This window comes from Sinohyriopsis cumingii, chromosome 10 (genome assembly GCF_028554795.1).
Source record: "Sinohyriopsis cumingii isolate HCF-2022 chromosome 10, ASM2855479v2, whole genome shotgun sequence".
NCBI classification, from domain to species: domain Eukaryota; kingdom Metazoa; phylum Mollusca; class Bivalvia; order Unionida; family Unionidae; genus Sinohyriopsis; species Sinohyriopsis cumingii.
This window is the reverse complement of record NC_142970.1, coordinates 109,152,274-109,175,365: the sequence shown is the minus strand read 5'-3', so window position 1 is coordinate 109,175,365 and position 23,092 is coordinate 109,152,274. Positions and strand designations below refer to the sequence as shown.

The window sequence follows — 23,092 nt, the reverse complement described above, 5'->3', positions numbered from 1 at the left end:
TTTTTACATTTTGTAAAGATTGGTATTTGCATTTGTATTATTTTTACGAACAATTCTGCTTAGTGTAATTAAGATCTAGAGATATAGTGGATAGACCTTAGGATGTCATGGAAATAAAGTAATGAGAATACGTGTATGAAACTAACGTATTGCTCTGAACAAAGAGACTTGACCTCCGAGTTGCATGTCGTATGCAAAAGATCGACTATTGGATAGAACATCTATATCAGTGGGATACTGAGCGGCGATGATGCCGAGTGCAGTTATGATAAAAGCTTTTTGCTACATCTAATGTGAACTATGTTTATCTGTGCACAAGTGTAAAGTAGTCGTATTATTCCAAAAATATTATCTTAAGAGATTTCAATTCATTTGTAGATTGTTAGATAATATCTTTATATCTTCGATTTTCATATGCTGGAATAAATAGATCTACATAACATGCTGGACTGGACTCAAAGCTGCAATCTACTGATCCATCTTCAGGCACCTTGTTCAAATCAAGCATATTATTCAAATTGGGCCCGGACCAAGGATGCTTCCAGCACGTCGTGTGTATCTGCTTATGTGATTTACAACGATCAGTCCTGTTCAATGTTACTATGATCAAGAAATCAGTCGGGGTGTTTTGTTGTTTGTGTAGGGCTTATCCTTAAGTGACAATTCTAACCTGTTTATAGAAAGTGCTAGATAAATCTTTTAGTAAAGTTGCTTCCGTGAGGTTGTTCATCCATAGCATCTATATATAACTTGACTCGTTTGATAATAAAAACTATAGTGTCCCAAATGTTAAAATCATAACAGTTCATTTAATGCACAAACGTCAAGAAATTGCGTCGATATCAGTTGGGTTAATCTCAGATGTCAGAACCTGAAGTCTGTAGTCAGGGATCACATCCAGTTGACCAGAGACTCGTTACCTGTCCACAACGGATTTGAGTGTGTTTGCTACTACTACAATTACTGCTACTGGGACTGTAATTATGCTCATGAAGATGATGAGAAATATGAGAATAAAGAATTCATGAAAACGTCTTTAAATTCTGTGACTAAATTGAAAAGTCTTACAAAATTAATTGAAGGGTAACAAGTCCCATGTACAAGATCATTTAGAAGTGATATGTGTAACAAGATTTGATAAAGTCTCAGAGGAGACTTTCTGGGAGTATACGAGATACCTTTGATTGGTATATAATGGGAATAAAAGTAATAACGAGACCTGTAAATATAATAAAAATCAGCTTTTAATTATAGACTTTATTTGGTGTGGATAAAATTTTAATATTGAGCCCGGCAGGACTCGAACCTGCAATCTCCTGATCCGTAGTCAGGCGCCTTATCCAATTTGGCCACGGGCCCTTGTCATGAATGTTTGTTAGAGAGTATATTGGTGTGCTTTTGGTAATACTTCTACGACTATGACTATGGTAAGACTTGCTATTGCTTTACTGTCATGTTTGAGTATCGCTGCATGCGGGTTACAGCGGGATTGCAGCATATCCTTTCAGCGCTGATATCAAGCGTCAAATTTGAATCCAAATAACTCGTATGTAAACATAAATGTGGAAAGATAATATATTTCTGAAGCTCTGAAACGAACCAAAGAAATCTTGTCCCACTTATCACGGTGAATTTTCGAAACTGCAATCTCTGGTCAATTACTGAACAGGTTATATTTATCCGATGTGTTTAACAGTTGACAGAATTAGGATCTAAGTTTGTTGTGTGCCTTTATGCTCCAATTGCCTTGGCACTAAATATCCTACTTTTGTTGTGGTGCCCTCAAGTACAAAACGAATCTAAATCAAAACCTTAATAATCTAACCGAATTGTTTTAAAAGTGACGGTAACGTTAACTCCTTGCTACTAATCCAATTCACGACATATCCAAATAGAAATTATGTTTTGAGGAAAATATATTGTTCTAGTGGGTCAAGAGGGATTCGAACCTGCCGTCTCCCTATCCGATGTCTGTCGCCTTATCCAATTTGGCCACGGGCCCTTCACATACAGACTATTTCTTAGGTTGGTTCGTGAATGTTACGGTTGGTACAACACTGCTTCTACTACCACTACTTAAACTGATACCACGACGACTACCAATGGAGTTATATTGCTAGTACGATGGACATAATAACGATTACGTCTACATATGCTACTAGTGTTTCTGCTGCTACTACCAACATTATGGCTGCTGTTAAAATTACGTATAAACCACTACCTATAATGGTAACGATTCTTCCTGCTGCTGCTGATTAAATCATTGTAAAGATACGAAAATGACCCGTTAAAATATTGGGCGAGAAAAATGATTGCTGTGTGAATTTTTGTGATGTACATGGAAGTTCGACTACGTAGTAGGTAATTGTTTTACTTATGGAATGCTAGATATAAATATACAATGTTTTGTACGAACAAAATTTAATCTGTAGGAATAAAAACATATCTTCGTATTGCATCGAATCAAAGCTGCAATCTACGGATTGAAACCGCGGATCTAATTTCTCATTATCTTGCTCACATGTGCACTTATTCATGTTTGGATTGAGATGATTTTACTATCGCCACTTCTGCAAGTGCACTGCTTTTGCGGATGATGATAATTCGCATGGTGATGGCAATGGTACAGTCATGAAGGGTCAGAATTTGCATGACTAAATCAGATTCGTTACCATGAGATGGATGGATTAAAGGTTACTTAGACGAAAGAAATGGCAATGACAACGATCCTATGGAAGATTCGATTTTATGATCAAAAGCAAAGAAAGAGTTGACTATGTCTCTTTTCAAAATTTAAAAGTCTAATTTGTTCTCATTATTGGCACGTTTTATGTCAATAGAGATATTTATCTGTATGTTGATGCTGAGAATCAAAGAATTTTAATACGCAGTGGAAAAGATTTAACAAACGAGCCCGGCAGGACTCGAACCTGCAGTCTCCTGATCCGAAGTCAGGCGCCTTATCCAATTTGGCCACAGGCCCTTCACGAAAACACTTATTGGTTTATAGGTTAGTGTGGGTTCATTTCCTTGTTGTAGTTGTTGTACAAACCATTCTCCAAAATACATGGTTTGATGGAATAACCCTTATTAAAGCTACCAATACGGCTACAGTTGATAACGAAATGATGAAAATCGTAGTTGCGGGTCTGAAACAGATTTGACAACTACAAATGGCTAGATCAGATGTTATGTGACAAGTTTATCTATTTAAATTTATAACTAACTTGGATAATTTATGTTTCCCAAACTGATGCTTTCTTTTTACGCATTACGGAATTGCAGACTGCCTGCAAGATTTACTAACCCTTGAAATTGATGAACTTGTCGTGAAAAACTAAGCATCTCGGAAATTATATATTAGACAAGGGAAGTGCTCCAATAAGGATGGGCATTTTTACATTTTGTAAAGATTCGTATTTGCATTTGTATTATTTTTACGAACAATTCTGCTTAGTGTAATTAAGATCTAGAGATATAGTGGATAGACCTTAGGATGTCATGGAAATAAAGTAATGAGAATACGTGTATGAAACTAACGTATTGCTCTGAACAAAGAGACTTGACCTCCGAGTTGCATGTCGTATGCAAAAGATCGACTATTGGATAGAACATCTATATCAGTGGGATACTGAGCGGCGATGATGCCGAGTGCAGTTATGATAAAAGCTTTTTGCTACATCTAATGTGAACTATGTTTATCTGTGCACAAGTGTAAAGTAGTCGTATTATTCCAAAAATATTATCTTAAGAGATTTCAATTCATTTGTAGATTGTTAGATAATATCTTTATATCTTCGATTTTCATATGCTGGAATAAATAGATCTACATAACATGCTGGACTGGACTCAAAGCTGCAATCTACTGATCCATCTTCAGGCACCTTGTTCAAATCAAGCATATTATTCAAATTGGGCCCGGACCAAGGATGCTTCCAGCACGTCGTGTGTATCTGCTTATGTGATTTACAACGATCAGTCCTGTTCAATGTTACTATGATCAAGAAATCAGTCGGGGTGTTTTGTTGTTTGTGTAGGGCTTATCCTTAAGTGACAATTCTAACCTGTTTATAGAAAGTGCTAGATAAATCTTTTAGTAAAGTTGCTTCCGTGAGGTTGTTCATCCATAGCATCTATATATAACTTGACTCGTTTGATAATAAAAACTATAGTGTCCCAAATGTTAAAATCATAACAGTTCATTTAATGCACAAACGTCAAGAAATTGCGTCGATATCAGTTGGGTTAATCTCAGATGTCAGAACCTGAAGTCTGTAGTCAGGGATCACATCCAGTTGACCAGAGACTCGTTACCTGTCCACAACGGATTTGAGTGTGTTTGCTACTACTACAATTACTGCTACTGGGACTGTAATTATGCTCATGAAGATGATGAGAAATATGAGAATAAAGAATTCATGAAAACGTCTTTAAATTCTGTGACTAAATTGAAAAGTCTTACAAAATTAATTGAAGGGAAACAGGTCCCATGTACAAGATCATTTAGAAGTGATATGTGTAACAAGATTTGATAAAGTCTCAGAGGAGACTTTCTGGGAGTATACGAGATACCTTTGATTGGTATATAATGGGAATAAAAGTAATAACGAGACCTGTAAATATAATAAAAATCAGCTTTTAATTATAGACTTTATTTGGTGTGGATAAAATTTTAATATTGAGCCCGGCAGGACTCGAACCTGCAATCTCCTGATCCGTAGTCAGGCGCCTTATCCAATTTGGCCACGGGCCCTTGTCATGAATGTTTGTTAGAGAGTATATTGGTGTGCTTTTGGTAATACTTCTACGACTATGACTATGGTAAGACTTGCTATTGCTTTACTGTCATGTTTGAGTATCGCTGCATGCGGGTTACAGCGGGATTGCAGCATATCCTTTCAGCGCTGATATCAAGCGTCAAATTTGAATCCAAATAACTCGTATGTAAACATAAATGTGGAAAGATAATATATTTCTGAAGCTCTGAAACGAACCAAAGAAATCTTGTCCCACTTATCACGGTGAATTTTCGAAACTGCAATCTCTGGTCAATTACTGAACAGGTTATATTTATCCGATGTGTTTAACAGTTGTCAGAATTAGATCTAAGTTTGTTGTGTGCCTTTATGCTCCAATTGCCTTGGCACTAAATATCCTACTTTTGTTGTGGTGCCCTCAAGTACAAAACGAATCTAAATCAAAACCTTAATAATCTAACCGAATTGTTTTAAAAGTGACGGTAACGTTAACTCCTTGCTACTAATCCAATTCACGACATATCCAAATAGAAATTATGTTTTGAGGAAAATATATTGTTCTAGTGGGTCAAGAGGGATTCGAACCTGCCGTCTCCCTATCCGATGTCTGTCGCCTTATCCAATTTGGCCACGGGCCCTTCACATACAGACTATTTCTTAGGTTGGTTCGTGAATGTTACGGTTGGTACAACACTGCTTCTACTACCACTACTTAAACTGATACCACGACGACTACCAATGGAGTTATATTGCTAGTACGATGGACATAATAACGATTACGTCTACATATGCTACTAGTGTTTCTGCTGCTACTACCAACATTATGGCTGCTGTTAAAATTACGTATAAACCACTACCTATAATGGTAACGATTCTTCCTGCTGCTGCTGATTAAATCATTGTAAAGATACGAAAATGACCCGTTAAAATATTGGGCGAGAAAAATGATTGCTGTGTGAATTTTTGTGATGTACATGGAAGTTCGACTACGTAGTAGGTAATTGTTTTACTTATGGAATGCTAGATATAAATATACAATGTTTTGTACGAACAAAATTTAATCTGTAGGAATAAAAACATATCTTCGTATTGCATCGAATCAAAGCTGCAATCTACGGATTGAAACCGCGGATCTAATTTCTCATTATCTTGCTCACATGTGCACTTATTCATGTTTGGATTGAGATGATTTTACTATCGCCACTTCTGCAAGTGCACTGCTTTTGCGGATGATGATAATTCGCATGGTGATGGCAATGGTACAGTCATGAAGGGTCAGAATTTGCATGACTAAATCAGATTCGTTACCATGACATGGATGGATTAAAGGTTACTTAGACGAAAGAAATGGCAATGACAACGATCCTATGGAAGATTCGATTTTATGATCAAAAGCAAAGAAAGAGTTGACTATGTCTCTTTTCAAAATTTAAAAGTCTAATTTGTTCTCATTATTGGCACGTTTTATGTCAATAGAGATATTTATCTGTATGTTGATGCTGAGAATCAAAGAATTTTAATACGCAGTGGAAAAGATTTAACAAACGAGCCCGGCAGGACTCGAACCTGCAGTCTCCTGATCCGAAGTCAGGCGCCTTATCCAATTTGGCCACGGGCCCTTCACGAAAACACTTATTGGTTTATAGGTTAGTGTGGGTTCATTTCCTTGTTGTAGTTGTTGTACAAACCATTCTCCAAAATACATGCTTTGATGGAATAACCCTTATTAAAGCTACCAATACGGCTACAGTTGATAACGAAATGATGAAAATCGTAGTTGCGGGTCTGAAACAGATTTGACAACTACAAATGGCTAGATCAGATGTTATGTGACAAGTTTATCTATTTAAATTTATAACTAACTTGGATAATTTATGTTTCCCAAACTGATGCTTTCTTTTTACGCATTACGGAATTGCAGACTGCCTGCAAGATTTACTAACCCTTGAAATTGATGAACTTGTCGTGAAAAACTAAGCATCTCGGAAATTATATATTAGACAAGGGAAGTGCTCCAATAAGGATGGGCATTTTTACATTTTGTAAAGATTGGTATTTGCATTTGTATTATTTTTACGAACAATTCTGCTTAGTGTAATTAAGATCTAGAGATATAGTGGATAGACCTTAGGATGTCATGGAAATAAAGTAATGAGAATACGTGTATGAAACTAACGTATTGCTCTGAACAAAGAGACTTGACCTCCGAGTTGCATGTCGTATGCAAAAGATCGACTATTGGATAGAACATCTATATCAGTGGGATACTGAGCGGCGATGATGCCGAGTGCAGTTATGATAAAAGCTTTTTGCTACATCTAATGTGAACTATGTTTATCTGTGCACAAGTGTAAAGTAGTCGTATTATTCCAAAAATATTATCTTAAGAGATTTCAATTCATTTGTAGATTGTTAGATAATATCTTTATATCTTCGATTTTCATATGCTGGAATAAATAGATCTACATAACATGCTGGACTGGACTCAAAGCTGCAATCTACTGATCCATCTTCAGGCACCTTGTTCAAATCAAGCATATTATTCAAATTGGGCCCGGACCAAGGATGCTTCCAGCACGTCGTGTGTATCTGCTTATGTGATTTACAACGATCAGTCCTGTTCAATGTTACTATGATCAAGAAATCAGTCGGGGTGTTTTGTTGTTTGTGTAGGGCTTATCCTTAAGTGACAATTCTAACCTGTTTATAGAAAGTGCTAGATAAATCTTTTAGTAAAGTTGCTTCCGTGAGGTTGTTCATCCATAGCATCTATATATAACTTGACTCGTTTGATAATAAAAACTATAGTGTCCCAAATGTTAAAATCATAACAGTTCATTTAATGCACAAACGTCAAGAAATTGCGTCGATATCAGTTGGGTTAATCTCAGATGTCAGAACCTGAAGTCTGTAGTCAGGGATCACATCCAGTTGACCAGAGACTCGTTACCTGTCCACAACGGATTTGAGTGTGTTTGCTACTACTACAATTACTGCTACTGGGACTGTAATTATGCTCATGAAGATGATGAGAAATATGAGAATAAAGAATTCATGAAAACGTCTTTAAATTCTGTGACTAAATTGAAAAGTCTTACAAAATTAATTGAAGGGTAACAAGTCCCATGTACAAGATCATTTAGAAGTGATATGTGTAACAAGATTTGATAAAGTCTCAGAGGAGACTTTCTGGGAGTATACGAGATACCTTTGATTGGTATATAATGGGAATAAAAGTAATAACGAGACCTGTAAATATAATAAAAATCAGCTTTTAATTATAGACTTTATTTGGTGTGGATAAAATTTTAATATTGAGCCCGGCAGGACTCGAACCTGCAATCTCCTGATCCGTAGTCAGGCGCCTTATCCAATTTGGCCACGGGCCCTTGTCATGAATGTTTGTTAGAGAGTATATTGGTGTGCTTTTGGTAATACTTCTACGACTATGACTATGGTAAGACTTGCTATTGCTTTACTGTCATGTTTGAGTATCGCTGCATGCGGGTTACAGCGGGATTGCAGCATATCCTTTCAGCGCTGATATCAAGCGTCAAATTTGAATCCAAATAACTCGTATGTAAACATAAATGTGGAAAGATAATATATTTCTGAAGCTCTGAAACGAACCAAAGAAATCTTGTCCCACTTATCACGGTGAATTTTCGAAACTGCAATCTCTGGTCAATTACTGAACAGGTTATATTTATCCGATGTGTTTAACAGTTGACAGAATTAGGATCTAAGTTTGTTGTGTGCCTTTATGCTCCAATTGCCTTGGCACTAAATATCCTACTTTTGTTGTGGTGCCCTCAAGTACAAAACGAATCTAAATCAAAACCTTAATAATCTAACCGAATTGTTTTAAAAGTGACGGTAACGTTAACTCCTTGCTACTAATCCAATTCACGACATATCCAAATAGAAATTATGTTTTGAGGAAAATATATTGTTCTAGTGGGTCAAGAGGGATTCGAACCTGCCGTCTCCCTATCCGATGTCTGTCGCCTTATCCAATTTGGCCACGGGCCCTTCACATACAGACTATTTCTTAGGTTGGTTCGTGAATGTTACGGTTGGTACAACACTGCTTCTACTACCACTACTTAAACTGATACCACGACGACTACCAATGGAGTTATATTGCTAGTACGATGGACATAATAACGATTACGTCTACATATGCTACTAGTGTTTCTGCTGCTACTACCAACATTATGGCTGCTGTTAAAATTACGTATAAACCACTACCTATAATGGTAACGATTCTTCCTGCTGCTGCTGATTAAATCATTGTAAAGATACGAAAATGACCCGTTAAAATATTGGGCGAGAAAAATGATTGCTGTGTGAATTTTTGTGATGTACATGGAAGTTCGACTACGTAGTAGGTAATTGTTTTACTTATGGAATGCTAGATATAAATATACAATGTTTTGTACGAACAAAATTTAATCTGTAGGAATAAAAACATATCTTCGTATTGCATCGAATCAAAGCTGCAATCTACGGATTGAAACCGCGGATCTAATTTCTCATTATCTTGCTCACATGTGCACTTATTCATGTTTGGATTGAGATGATTTTACTATCGCCACTTCTGCAAGTGCACTGCTTTTGCGGATGATGATAATTCGCATGGTGATGGCAATGGTACAGTCATGAAGGGTCAGAATTTGCATGACTAAATCAGATTCGTTACCATGAGATGGATGGATTAAAGGTTACTTAGACGAAAGAAATGGCAATGACAACGATCCTATGGAAGATTCGATTTTATGATCAAAAGCAAAGAAAGAGTTGACTATGTCTCTTTTCAAAATTTAAAAGTCTAATTTGTTCTCATTATTGGCACGTTTTATGTCAATAGAGATATTTATCTGTATGTTGATGCTGAGAATCAAAGAATTTTAATACGCAGTGGAAAAGATTTAACAAACGAGCCCGGCAGGACTCGAACCTGCAGTCTCCTGATCCGAAGTCAGGCGCCTTATCCAATTTGGCCACAGGCCCTTCACGAAAACACTTATTGGTTTATAGGTTAGTGTGGGTTCATTTCCTTGTTGTAGTTGTTGTACAAACCATTCTCCAAAATACATGGTTTGATGGAATAACCCTTATTAAAGCTACCAATACGGCTACAGTTGATAACGAAATGATGAAAATCGTAGTTGCGGGTCTGAAACAGATTTGACAACTACAAATGGCTAGATCAGATGTTATGTGACAAGTTTATCTATTTAAATTTATAACTAACTTGGATAATTTATGTTTCCCAAACTGATGCTTTCTTTTTACGCATTACGGAATTGCAGACTGCCTGCAAGATTTACTAACCCTTGAAATTGATGAACTTGTCGTGAAAAACTAAGCATCTCGGAAATTATATATTAGACAAGGGAAGTGCTCCAATAAGGATGGGCATTTTTACATTTTGTAAAGATTGGTATTTGCATTTGTATTATTTTTACGAACAATTCTGCTTAGTGTAATTAAGATCTAGAGATATAGTGGATAGACCTTAGGATGTCATGGAAATAAAGTAATGAGAATACGTGTATGAAACTAACGTATTGCTCTGAACAAAGAGACTTGACCTCCGAGTTGCATGTCGTATGCAAAAGATCGACTATTGGATAGAACATCTATATCAGTGGGATACTGAGCGGCGATGATGCCGAGTGCAGTTATGATAAAAGCTTTTTGCTACATCTAATGTGAACTATGTTTATCTGTGCACAAGTGTAAAGTAGTCGTATTATTCCAAAAATATTATCTTAAGAGATTTCAATTCATTTGTAGATTGTTAGATAATATCTTTATATCTTCGATTTTCATATGCTGGAATAAATAGATCTACATAACATGCTGGACTGGACTCAAAGCTGCAATCTACTGATCCATCTTCAGGCACCTTGTTCAAATCAAGCATATTATTCAAATTGGGCCCGGACCAAGGATGCTTCCAGCACGTCGTGTGTATCTGCTTATGTGATTTACAACGATCAGTCCTGTTCAATGTTACTATGATCAAGAAATCAGTCGGGGTGTTTTGTTGTTTGTGTAGGGCTTATCCTTAAGTGACAATTCTAACCTGTTTATAGAAAGTGCTAGATAAATCTTTTAGTAAAGTTGCTTCCGTGAGGTTGTTCATCCATAGCATCTATATATAACTTGACTCGTTTGATAATAAAAACTATAGTGTCCCAAATGTTAAAATCATAACAGTTCATTTAATGCACAAACGTCAAGAAATTGCGTCGATATCAGTTGGGTTAATCTCAGATGTCAGAACCTGAAGTCTGTAGTCAGGGATCACATCCAGTTGACCAGAGACTCGTTACCTGTCCACAACGGATTTGAGTGTGTTTGCTACTACTACAATTACTGCTACTGGGACTGTAATTATGCTCATGAAGATGATGAGAAATATGAGAATAAAGAATTCATGAAAACGTCTTTAAATTCTGTGACTAAATTGAAAAGTCTTACAAAATTAATTGAAGGGTAACAAGTCCCATGTACAAGATCATTTAGAAGTGATATGTGTAACAAGATTTGATAAAGTCTCAGAGGAGACTTTCTGGGAGTATACGAGATACCTTTGATTGGTATATAATGGGAATAAAAGTAATAACGAGACCTGTAAATATAATAAAAATCAGCTTTTAATTATAGACTTTATTTGGTGTGGATAAAATTTTAATATTGAGCCCGGCAGGACTCGAACCTGCAATCTCCTGATCCGTAGTCAGGCGCCTTATCCAATTTGGCCACGGGCCCTTGTCATGAATGTTTGTTAGAGAGTATATTGGTGTGCTTTTGGTAATACTTCTACGACTATGACTATGGTAAGACTTGCTATTGCTTTACTGTCATGTTTGAGTATCGCTGCATGCGGGTTACAGCGGGATTGCAGCATATCCTTTCAGCGCTGATATCAAGCGTCAAATTTGAATCCAAATAACTCGTATGTAAACATAAATGTGGAAAGATAATATATTTCTGAAGCTCTGAAACGAACCAAAGAAATCTTGTCCCACTTATCACGGTGAATTTTCGAAACTGCAATCTCTGGTCAATTACTGAACAGGTTATATTTATCAGATGTGTTTAACAGTTGACAGAATTAGGATCTAAGTTTGTTGTGTGCCTTTATGCTCCAATTGCCTTGGCACTAAATATCCTACTTTTGTTGTGGTGCCCTCAAGCACAAAACGAATCTAAATCAAAACCTTAATAATCTAACCGAATTGTTTTAAAAGTGACGGTAACGTTAACTCCTTGCTACTAATCCAATTCACGACATATCCAAATAGAAATTATGTTTTGAGGAAAATATATTGTTCTAGTGGGTCAAGAGGGATTCGAACCTGCCGTCTCCCTATCCGATGTCTGTCGCCTTATCCAATTTGGCCACGGGCCCTTCACATACAGACTATTTCTTAGGTTGGTTCGTGAATGTTACGGTTGGTACAACACTGCTTCTACTACCACTACTTAAACTGATACCACGACGACTACCAATGGAGTTATATTGCTAGTACGATGGACATAATAACGATTACGTCTACATATGCTACTAGTGTTTCTGCTGCTACTACCAACATTATGGCTGCTGTTAAAATTACGTATAAACCACTACCTATAATGGTAACGATTCTTCCTGCTGCTGCTGATTAAATCATTGTAAAGATACGAAAATGACCCGTTAAAATATTGGGCGAGAAAAATGATTGCTGTGTGAATTTTTGTGATGTACATGGAAGTTCGACTACGTAGTAGGTAATTGTTTTACTTATGGAATGCTAGATATAAATATACAATGTTTTGTACGAACAAAATTTAATCTGTAGGAATAAAAACATATCTTCGTATTGCATCGAATCAAAGCTGCAATCTACGGATTGAAACCGCGGATCTAATTTCTCATTATCTTGCTCACATGTGCACTTATTCATGTTTGGATTGAGATGATTTTACTATCGCCACTTCTGCAAGTGCACTGCTTTTGCGGATGATGATAATTCGCATGGTGATGGCAATGGTACTGTCATGAAGGGTCAGAATTTGCATGACTAAATCAGATTCGTTACCATGACATGGATGGATTAAAGGTTACTTAGACGAAAGAAATGGCAATGACAACGATCCTATGGAAGATTCGATTTTATGATCAAAAGCAAAGAAAGAGTTGACTATGTCTCTTTTCAAAATTTAAAAGTCTAATTTGTTCTCATTATTGGCACGTTTTATGTCAATAGAGATATTTATCTGTATGTTGATGCTGAGAATCAAAGAATTTTAATACGCAGTGGAAAAGATTTAACAAACGAGCCCGGCAGGACTCGAACCTGCAGTCTCCTGATCCGAAGTCAGGCGCCTTATCCAATTTGGCCACGGGCCCTTCACGAAAACACTTATTGGTTTATAGGTTAGTGTGGGTTCATTTCCTTGTTGTAGTTGTTGTACAAACCATTCTCCAAAATACATGCTTTGATGGAATAACCCTTATTAAAGCTACCAATACGGCTACAGTTGATAACGAAATGATGAAAATCGTAGTTGCGGGTCTGAAACAGATTTGACAACTACAAATGGCTAGATCAGATGTTATGTGACAAGTTTATCTATTTAAATTTATAACTAACTTGGATAATTTATGTTTCCCAAACTGATGCTTTCTTTTTACGCATTACGGAATTGCAGACTGCCTGCAAGATTTACTAACCCATGAAATTGATGAACTTGTCGTGAAAAACTAAGCATCTCGGAAATTATATATTAGACAAGGGAAGTGCTCCAATAAGGATGGGCATTTTTACATTTTGTAAAGATTGGTATTTGCATTTGTATTATTTTTACGAACAATTCTGCTTAGTGTAATTAAGATCTAGAGATATAGTGGATAGACCTTAGGATGTCATGGAAATAAAGTAATGAGAATACGTGTATGAAACTAACGTATTGCTCTGAACAAAGAGACTTGACCTCCGAGTTGCATGTCGTATGCAAAAGATCGACTATTGGATAGAACATCTATATCAGTGGGATACTGAGCGGCGATGATGCCGAGTGCAGTTATGATAAAAGCTTTTTGCTACATCTAATGTGAACTATGTTTATCTGTGCACAAGTGTAAAGTAGTCGTATTATTCCAAAAATATTATCTTAAGAGATTTCAATTCATTTGTAGATTGTTAGATAATATCTTTATATCTTCGATTTTCATATGCTGGAATAAATAGATCTACATAACATGCTGGACTGGACTCAAAGCTGCAATCTACTGATCCATCTTCAGGCACCTTGTTCAAATCAAGCATATTATTCAAATTGGGCCCGGACCAAGGATGCTTCCAGCACGTCGTGTGTATCTGCTTATGTGATTTACAACGATCAGTCCTGTTCAATGTTACTATGATCAAGAAATCAGTCGGGGTGTTTTGTTGTTTGTGTAGGGCTTATCCTTAAGTGACAATTCTAACCTGTTTATAGAAAGTGCTAGATAAATCTTTTAGTAAAGTTGCTTCCGTGAGGTTGTTCATCCATAGCATCTATATATAACTTGACTCGTTTGATAATAAAAACTATAGTGTCCCAAATGTTAAAATCATAACAGTTCATTTAATGCACAAACGTCAAGAAATTGCGTCGATATCAGTTGGGTTAATCTCAGATGTCAGAACCTGAAGTCTGTAGTCAGGGATCACATCCAGTTGACCAGAGACTCGTTACCTGTCCACAACGGATTTGAGTGTGTTTGCTACTACTACAATTACTGCTACTGGGACTGTAATTATGCTCATCAAGATGATGAGAAATATGAGAATAAAGAATTCATGAAAACGTCTTTAAATTCTGTGACTAAATTGAAAAGTCTTACAAAATTAATTGAAGGGTAACAAGTCCCATGTACAAGATCATTTAGAAGTGATATGTGTAACAAGATTTGATAAAGTCTCAGAGGAGACTTTCTGGGAGTATACGAGATACCTTTGATTGGTATATAATGGGAATAAAAGTAATAACGAGACCTGTAAATATAATAAAAATCAGCTTTTAATTATAGACTTTATTTGGTGTGGATAAAATTTTAATATTGAGCCCGGCAGGACTCGAACCTGCAATCTCCTGATCCGTAGTCAGGCGCCTTATCCAATTTGGCCACGGGCCCTTGTCATGAATGTTTGTTAGAGAGTATATTGGTGTGCTTTTGGTAATACTTCTACGACTATGACTATGGTAAGACTTGCTATTGCTTTACTGTCATGTTTGAGTATCGCTGCATGCGGGTTACAGCGGGATTGCAGCATATCCTTTCAGCGCTGATATCAAGCGTCAAATTTGAATCCAAATAACTCGTATGTAAACATAAATGTGGAAAGATAATATATTTCTGAAGCTCTGAAACGAACCAAAGAAATCTTGTCCCACTTATCACGGTGAATTTTCGAAACTGCAATCTCTGGTCAATTACTGAACAGGTTATATTTATCCGATGTGTTTAACAGTTGACAGAATTAGGATCTAAGTTTGTTGTGTGCCTTTATGCTCCAATTGCCTTGGCACTAAATATCCTACTTTTGTTGTGGTGCCCTCAAGTACAAAACGAATCTAAATCAAAACCTTAATAATCTAACCGAATTGTTTTAAAAGTGACGGTAACGTTAACTCCTTGCTACTAATCCAATTCACGACATATCCAAATAGAAATTATGTTTTGAGGAAAATATATTGTTCTAGTGGGTCAAGAGGGATTCGAACCTGCCGTCTCCCTATCCGATGTCTGTCGCCTTATCCAATTTGGCCACGGGCCCTTCACATACAGACTATTTCTTAGGTTGGTTCGTGAATGTTACGGTTGGTACAACACTGCTTCTACTACCACTACTTAAACTGATACCACGACGACTACCAATGGAGTTATATTGCTAGTACGATGGACATAATAACGATTACGTCTACATATGCTACTAGTGTTTCTGCTGCTACTACCAACATTATGGCTGCTGTTAAAATTACGTATAAACCACTACCTATAATGGTAACGATTCTTCCTGCTGCTGCTGATTAAATCATTGTAAAGATACGAAAATGACCCGTTAAAATATTGGGCGAGAAAAATGATTGCTGTGTGAATTTTTGTGATGTACATGGAAGTTCGACTACGTAGTAGGTAATTGTTTTACTTATGGAATGCTAGATATAAATATACAATGTTTTGTACGAACAAAATTTAATCTGTAGGAATAAAAACATATCTTCGTATTGCATCGAATCAAAGCTGCAATCTACGGATTGAAACCGCGGATCTAATTTCTCATTATCTTGCTCACATGTGCACTTATTCATGTTTGGATTGAGATGATTTTACTATCGCCACTTCTGCAAGTGCACTGCTTTTGCGGATGATGATAATTCGCATGGTGATGGCAATGGTACAGTCATGAAGGGTCAGAATTTGCATGACTAAATCAGATTCGTTACCATGAGATGGATGGATTAAAGGTTACTTAGACGAAAGAAATGGCAATGACAACGATCCTATGGAAGATTCGATTTTATGATCAAAAGCAAAGAAAGAGTTGACTATGTCTCTTTTCAAAATTTAAAAGTCTAATTTGTTCTCATTATTGGCACGTTTTATGTCAATAGAGATATTTATCTGTATGTTGATGCTGAGAATCAAAGAATTTTAATACGCAGTGGAAAAGATTTAACAAACGAGCCCGGCAGGACTCGAACCTGCAGTCTCCTGATCCGAAGTCAGGCGCCTTATCCAATTTGGCCACAGGCCCTTCACGAAAACACTTATTGGTTTATAGGTTAGTGTGGGTTCATTTCCTTGTTGTAGTTGTTGTACAAACCATTCTCCAAAATACATGGTTTGATGGAATAACCCTTATTAAAGCTACCAATACGGCTACAGTTGATAACGAAATGATGAAAATCGTAGTTGCGGGTCTGAAACAGATTTGACAACTACAAATGGCTAGATCAGATGTTATGTGACAAGTTTATCTATTTAAATTTATAACTAACTTGGATAATTTATGTTTCCCAAACTGATGCTTTCTTTTTACGCATTACGGAATTGCAGACTGCCTGCAAGATTTACTAACCCTTGAAATTGATGAACTTGTCGTGAAAAACTAAGCATCTCGGAAATTATATATTAGACAAGGGAAGTGCTCCAATAAGGATGGGCATTTTTACATTTTGTAAAGATTCGTATTTGCATTTGTATTATTTTTACGAACAATTCTGCTTAGTGTAATTAAGATCTAGAGATATAGTGGATAGACCTTAGGATGTCATGGAAATAAAGTAATGAGAATACGTGTATGAAACTAACGTATTGCTCTGAACAAAGAGACTTGACCTCCGAGTTGCATGTCGTATGCAAAAGATCGACTATTGGATAGAACATCTATATCAGTGGGATACTGAGCGGCGATGATGCCGAGTGCAGTTATGATAAAAGCTTTTTGCTACATCTAATGTGAACTATGTTTATCTGTGCACAAGTGTAAAGTAGTCGTATTATTCCAAAAATATTATCTTAAGAGATTTCAATTCATTTGTAGATTGTTAGATAATATCTTTATATCTTCGATTTTCATATGCTGGAATAAATAGATCTACATAACATGCTGGACTGGACTCAAAGCTGCAATCTACTGATCCATCTTCAGGCACCTTGTTCAAATCAAGCATATTATTCAAATTGGGCCCGGACCAAGGATGCTTCCAGCACGTCGTGTGTATCTGCTTATGTGATTTACAACGATCAGTCCTGTTCAATGTTACTATGATCAAGAAATCAGTCGGGGTGTTTTGTTGTTTGTGTAGGGCTTATCCTTAAGTGACAATTCTAACCTGTTTATAGAAAGTGCTAGATAAATCTTTTAGTAAAGTTGCTTCCGTGAGGTTGTTCATCCATAGCATCTATATATAACTTGACTCGTTTGATAATAAAAACTATAGTGTCCCAAATGTTAAAATCATAACAGTTCATTTAATGCACAAACGTCAAGAAATTGCGTCGATATCAGTTGGGTTAATCTCAGATGTCAGAACCTGAAGTCTGTAGTCAGGGATCACATCCAGTTGACCAGAGACTCGTTACCTGTCCACAACGGATTTGAGTGTGTTTGCTACTACTACAATTACTGCTACTGGGACTGTAATTATGCTCATCAAGATGATGAGAAATATGAGAATAAAGAATTCATGAAAACGTCTTTAAATTCTGTGACTAAATTGAAAAGTCTTACAAAATTAATTGAAGGGAAACAGGTCCCATGTACAAGATCATTTAGAAGTGATATGTGTAACAAGATTTGATAAAGTCTCAGAGGAGACTTTCTGGGAGTATACGAGATACCTTTGATTGGTATATAATGGGAATAAAAGTAATAACGAGACCTGTAAATATAATAAAAATCAGCTTTTAATTATAGACTTTATTTGGTGTGGATAAAATTTTAATATTGAGCCCGGCAGGACTCGAACCTGCAATCTCCTGATCCGTAGTCAGGCGCCTTATCCAATTTGGCCACGGGCCCTTGTCATGAATGTTTGTTAGAGAGTATATTGGTGTGCTTTTGGTAATACTTCTACGACTATGACTATGGTAAGACTTGCTATTGCTTTACTGTCATGTTTGAGTATCGCTGCATGCGGGTTACAGCGGGATTGCAGCATATCCTTTCAGCGCTGATATCAAGCGTCAAATTTGAATCCAAATAACTCGTATGTAAACATAAATGTGGAAAGATAATATATTTCTGAAGCTCTGAAACGAACCAAAGAAATCTTGTCCCACTTATCACGGTGAATTTTCGAAACTGCAATCTCTGGTCAATTACTGAACAGGTTATATTTATCCGATGTGTTTAACAGTTGTCAGAATTAGATCTAAGTTTGTTGTGTGCCTTTATGCTCCAATTGCCTTGGCACTAAATATCCTACTTTTGTTGTGGTGCCCTCAAGTACAAAACGAATCTAAATCAAAACCTTAATAATCTAACCGAATTGTTTTAAAAGTGACGGTAACGTTAACTCCTTGCTACTAATCCAATTCACGACATATCCAAATAGAAATTATGTTTTGAGGAAAATATATTGTTCTAGTGGGTCAAGAGGGATTCGAACCTGCCGTCTCCCTATCCGATGTCTGTCGCCTTATCCAATTTGGCCACGGGCCCTTCACATACAGACTATTTCTTAGGTTGGTTCGTGAATGTTACGGTTGGTACAACACTGCTTCTACTACCACTACTTAAACTGATACCACGACGACTACCAATGGAGTTATATTGCTAGTACGATGGACATAATAACGATTACGTCTACATATGCTACTAGTGTTTCTGCTGCTACTACCAACATTATGGCTGCTGTTAAAATTACGTATAAACCACTACCTATAATGGTAACGATTCTTCCTGCTGCTGCTGATTAAATCATTGTAAAGATACGAAAATGACCCGTTAAAATATTGGGCGAGAAAAATGATTGCTGTGTGAATTTTTGTGATGTACATGGAAGTTCGACTACGTAGTAGGTAATTGTTTTACTTATGGAATGCTAGATATAAATATACAATGTTTTGTACGAACAAAATTTAATCTGTAGGAATAAAAACATATCTTCGTATTGCATCGAATCAAAGCTGCAATCTACGGATTGAAACCGCGGATCTAATTTCTCATTATCTTGCTCACATGTGCACTTATTCATGTTTGGATTAAGATGATTTTACTATCGCCACTTCTGCAAGTGCACTGCTTTTGCGGATGATGATAATTCGCATGGTGATGGCAATGGTACAGTCATGAAGGGTCAGAATTTGCATGACTAAATCAGATTCGTTACCATGACATGGATGGATTAAAGGTTACTTAGACGAAAGAAATGGCAATGACAACGATCCTATGGAAGATTCGATTTTATGATCAAAAGCAAAGAAAGAGTTGACTATGTCTCTTTTCAAAATTTAAAAGTCTAATTTGTTCTCATTATTGGCACGTTTTATGTCAATAGAGATATTTATCTGTATGTTGATGCTGAGAATCAAAGAATTTTAATACGCAGTGGAAAAGATTTAACAAACGAGCCCGGCAGGACTCGAACCTGCAGTCTCCTGATCCGAAGTCAGGCGCCTTATCCAATTTGGCCACGGGCCCTTCACGAAAACACTTATTGGTTTATAGGTTAGTGTGGGTTCATTTCCTTGTTGTAGTTGTTGTACAAACCATTCTCCAAAATACATGCTTTGATGGAATAACCCTTATTAAAGCTACCAATACGGCTACAGTTGATAACGAAATGATGAAAATCGTAGTTGCGGGTCTGAAACAGATTTGACAACTACAAATGGCTAGATCAGATGTTATGTGACAAGTTTATCTATTTAAATTTATAACTAACTTGGATAATTTATGTTTCCCAAACTGATGCTTTCTTTTTACGCATTACGGAATTGCAGACTGCCTGCAAGATTTACTAACCCTTGAAATTGATGAACTTGTCGTGAAAAACTAAGCATCTCGGAAATTATATATTAGACAAGGGAAGTGCTCCAATAAGGATGGGCATTTTTACATTTTGTAAAGATTCGTATTTGCATTTGTATTATTTTTACGAACAATTCTGCTTAGTGTAATTAAGATCTAGAGATATAGTGGATAGACCTTAGGATGTCATGGAAATAAAGTAATGAGAATACGTGTATGAAACTAACGTATTGCTCTGAAGAAAGAGACTTGACCTCCGAGTTGCATGTCGTATGCAAAAGATCGACTATTGGATAGAACATCTATATCAGTGGGATACTGAGCGGCGATGATGCCGAGTGCAGTTATGATAAAAGCTTTTTGCTACATCTAATGTGAACTATGTTTATCTGTGCACAAGTGTAAAGTAGTCGTATTATTCCAAAAATATTATCTTAAGAGATTTCAATTCATTTGTAGATTGTTAGATAATATCTTTATATCTTCGATTTTCATATGCTGGAATAAATAGATCTACATAACATGCTGGACTGGACTCAAAGCTGCAATCTACTGATCCATCTTCAGGCACCTTGTTCAAATCAAGCATATTATTCAAATTGGGCCCGGACCAAGGATGCTTCCAGCACGTCGTGTGTATCTGCTTATGTGATTTACAACGATCAGTCCTGTTCAATGTTACTATGATCAAGAAATCAGTCGGGGTGTTTTGTTGTTTGTGTAGGGCTTATCCTTAAGTGACAATTCTAACCTGTTTATAGAAAGTGCTAGATAAATCTTTTAGTAAAGTTGCTTCCGTGAGGTTGTTCATCCATAGCATCTATATATAACTTGACTCGTTTGATAATAAAAACTATAGTGTCCCAAATGTTAAAATCATAACAGTTCATTTAATGCACAAACGTCAAGAAATTGCGTCGATATCAGTTGGGTTAATCTCAGATGTCAGAACCTGAAGTCTGTAGTCAGGGATCACATCCAGTTGACCAGAGACTCGTTACCTGTCCACAACGGATTTGAGTGTGTTTGCTACTACTACAATTACTGCTACTGGGACTGTAATTATGCTCATCAAGATGATGAGAAATATGAGAATAAAGAATTCATGAAAACGTCTTTAAATTCTGTGACTAAATTGAAAAGTCTTACAAAATTAATTGAAGGGTAACAGGTCCCATGTACAAGATCATTTAGAAGTGATATGTGTAACAAGATTTGATAAAGTCTCAGAGGAGACTTTTTGGGAGTATACGAGATACCTTTGATTGGTATATAATGGGAATAAAAGTAATAACGAGACCTGTAAATATAATAAAAATCAGCTTTTAATTATAGACTTTATTTGGTGTGGATAAAATTTTAATATTGAGCCCGGCAGGACTCGAACCTGCAATCTCCTGATCCGTAGTCAGGCGCCTTTTTTTTTTTTTCTTTCTTTATTTAAAAAAAGCTTTGTACAGTATATAAGTTAAAAATATACAATCAGTATGTACATAGTAGTTTGTAATGCTATATTACAAAACAATGATTCTACAATAGTATTTTGTTAAGCTATATTACAGAACAATGATTCTAAAATTTTTTTGTAATGCTATAGTACAAAACAATGATTCTACAATGTAATAAACACTTTATCCTCTTCTATTCTCATTAAAGGATTATCTTTTACAAAATACTTCGTAATCAAAGTCTGATTTTTGTCTTTGTAATGTTGATACGCATATAATATATATTTTCTAGTCAAATATTGGAACAATCTTTCGATGTCTATTTGTTTCCCTATTAAAGACATAATGTTTCTTCTTTTGTAAATGCACAATCGAGCAATGCTCAGAATGTAGTTCAAAAAATAACTATTTACTGATTTTGTTTCTTTGTTATATCCTATCATGAGCATTTGTTCAAAAGAAGTGCTATTGAGAACACCAACTCTACAATTTTTAAAAAGAATCTCAACTATATATACAATATAATTCTTAAAAGAGCTTAATTCAGGACATTTCAAAAACATGTGAAATAAATCCTCTGTTTCCAACTGGCACACTGGACATAAGTCATTATCAATTTTGCCATAGTATTTTAGTCTCTCTTTTGTAAATATTCGATTGTGCATTATTCTGTAATCCAAATCTATACAATCTGGGGTCTTGAAAGGTAGGTGTATCAATTTCCAGTATTTATGCTTTTCCAAACTAAATATCTTACTCCAAAAGGAAACAGAAGCTGGTTCTTGAAAAATCAACGTACATAAAAGCTTGTAAAATAGTTGTGTTGTACATAAACAGAGGTCATATAATTTTGTATCAACTGTGAGAAACATATTATTTCTCCCATTGGTTACAGTGGGTTTTGACTCTGTTGCAACAATATTTCTCCAGCCTAATGGTATACTTTCTATTATGCAATTATAGTCTTTTTTTATCTTATCTGTTTTGATCTCAGAATTTGATTTGTATATCATTTCTTGAATAGCTCTATAAGGTAGTATTCCAGGTACAAATTCATATGTAATATCCTGAACACGAACAATTCCTGCTTCTATAAATTCTGCGAAAAACAACGTTTTACCAGCACATGTAATATTAGGATTTAAAAAGAGAGGTTGTTCAAAAACATTCCTCACATCAATATTTGTATCGATATTATTTCTAAGTTTTTCCCATGCATGAAACATTTCTCTGTAAAATATAGGTAGGGTATTCAATTGTTGCTTATTTAAAGACATGAGAAACAACTCTTTGGTCAACCTCATGTTCAGGACAGTAGATAAAAAGTGATCAAAGGTATTTTTCCACATAGCATGGCAATTCA

At 36.0% G+C, this 23,092-nt stretch overlaps 12 non-coding genes across 12 annotated transcripts; all 12 read right to left on the bottom strand.

Moving 5' to 3' along the window:
- Nucleotides 1-1,285: 1,285 nt before the first annotated feature.
- On the bottom strand, nt 1,286-1,359 carry Trnar-acg (transfer RNA arginine (anticodon ACG)). The gene has a single exon. It is a non-coding gene; the product is annotated as a tRNA-Arg (tRNA).
- Nucleotides 1,360-2,909: 1,550 nt separating this feature from the next.
- On the bottom strand, nt 2,910-2,983 carry Trnar-ucg (transfer RNA arginine (anticodon UCG)). Its single transcript has one exon. It is a non-coding gene; the product is annotated as a tRNA-Arg (tRNA).
- A 1,696-nt stretch (nt 2,984-4,679) lies between these two features.
- Nucleotides 4,680-4,753, bottom strand: Trnar-acg (transfer RNA arginine (anticodon ACG)). The gene has a single exon. It is a non-coding gene; the product is annotated as a tRNA-Arg (tRNA).
- Nucleotides 4,754-6,302: 1,549 nt separating this feature from the next.
- On the bottom strand, nt 6,303-6,376 carry Trnar-ucg (transfer RNA arginine (anticodon UCG)). The gene has a single exon. It is a non-coding gene; the product is annotated as a tRNA-Arg (tRNA).
- A 1,696-nt stretch (nt 6,377-8,072) lies between these two features.
- Trnar-acg (transfer RNA arginine (anticodon ACG)) lies at nt 8,073-8,146 on the bottom strand. The gene has a single exon. It is a non-coding gene; the product is annotated as a tRNA-Arg (tRNA).
- Nucleotides 8,147-9,696: 1,550 nt separating this feature from the next.
- Trnar-ucg (transfer RNA arginine (anticodon UCG)) lies at nt 9,697-9,770 on the bottom strand. Its single transcript has one exon. It is a non-coding gene; the product is annotated as a tRNA-Arg (tRNA).
- A 1,696-nt stretch (nt 9,771-11,466) lies between these two features.
- Trnar-acg (transfer RNA arginine (anticodon ACG)) lies at nt 11,467-11,540 on the bottom strand. The gene has a single exon. It is a non-coding gene; the product is annotated as a tRNA-Arg (tRNA).
- Nucleotides 11,541-13,090: 1,550 nt separating this feature from the next.
- Trnar-ucg (transfer RNA arginine (anticodon UCG)) lies at nt 13,091-13,164 on the bottom strand. Its single transcript has one exon. It is a non-coding gene; the product is annotated as a tRNA-Arg (tRNA).
- A 1,696-nt stretch (nt 13,165-14,860) lies between these two features.
- Trnar-acg (transfer RNA arginine (anticodon ACG)) lies at nt 14,861-14,934 on the bottom strand. The gene has a single exon. It is a non-coding gene; the product is annotated as a tRNA-Arg (tRNA).
- Nucleotides 14,935-16,484: 1,550 nt separating this feature from the next.
- Trnar-ucg (transfer RNA arginine (anticodon UCG)) lies at nt 16,485-16,558 on the bottom strand. The gene has a single exon. It is a non-coding gene; the product is annotated as a tRNA-Arg (tRNA).
- A 1,696-nt stretch (nt 16,559-18,254) lies between these two features.
- On the bottom strand, nt 18,255-18,328 carry Trnar-acg (transfer RNA arginine (anticodon ACG)). The gene has a single exon. It is a non-coding gene; the product is annotated as a tRNA-Arg (tRNA).
- Nucleotides 18,329-19,877: 1,549 nt separating this feature from the next.
- Nucleotides 19,878-19,951, bottom strand: Trnar-ucg (transfer RNA arginine (anticodon UCG)). Its single transcript has one exon. It is a non-coding gene; the product is annotated as a tRNA-Arg (tRNA).
- Between the last annotated feature and the right edge of the window lie 3,141 nt (nt 19,952-23,092).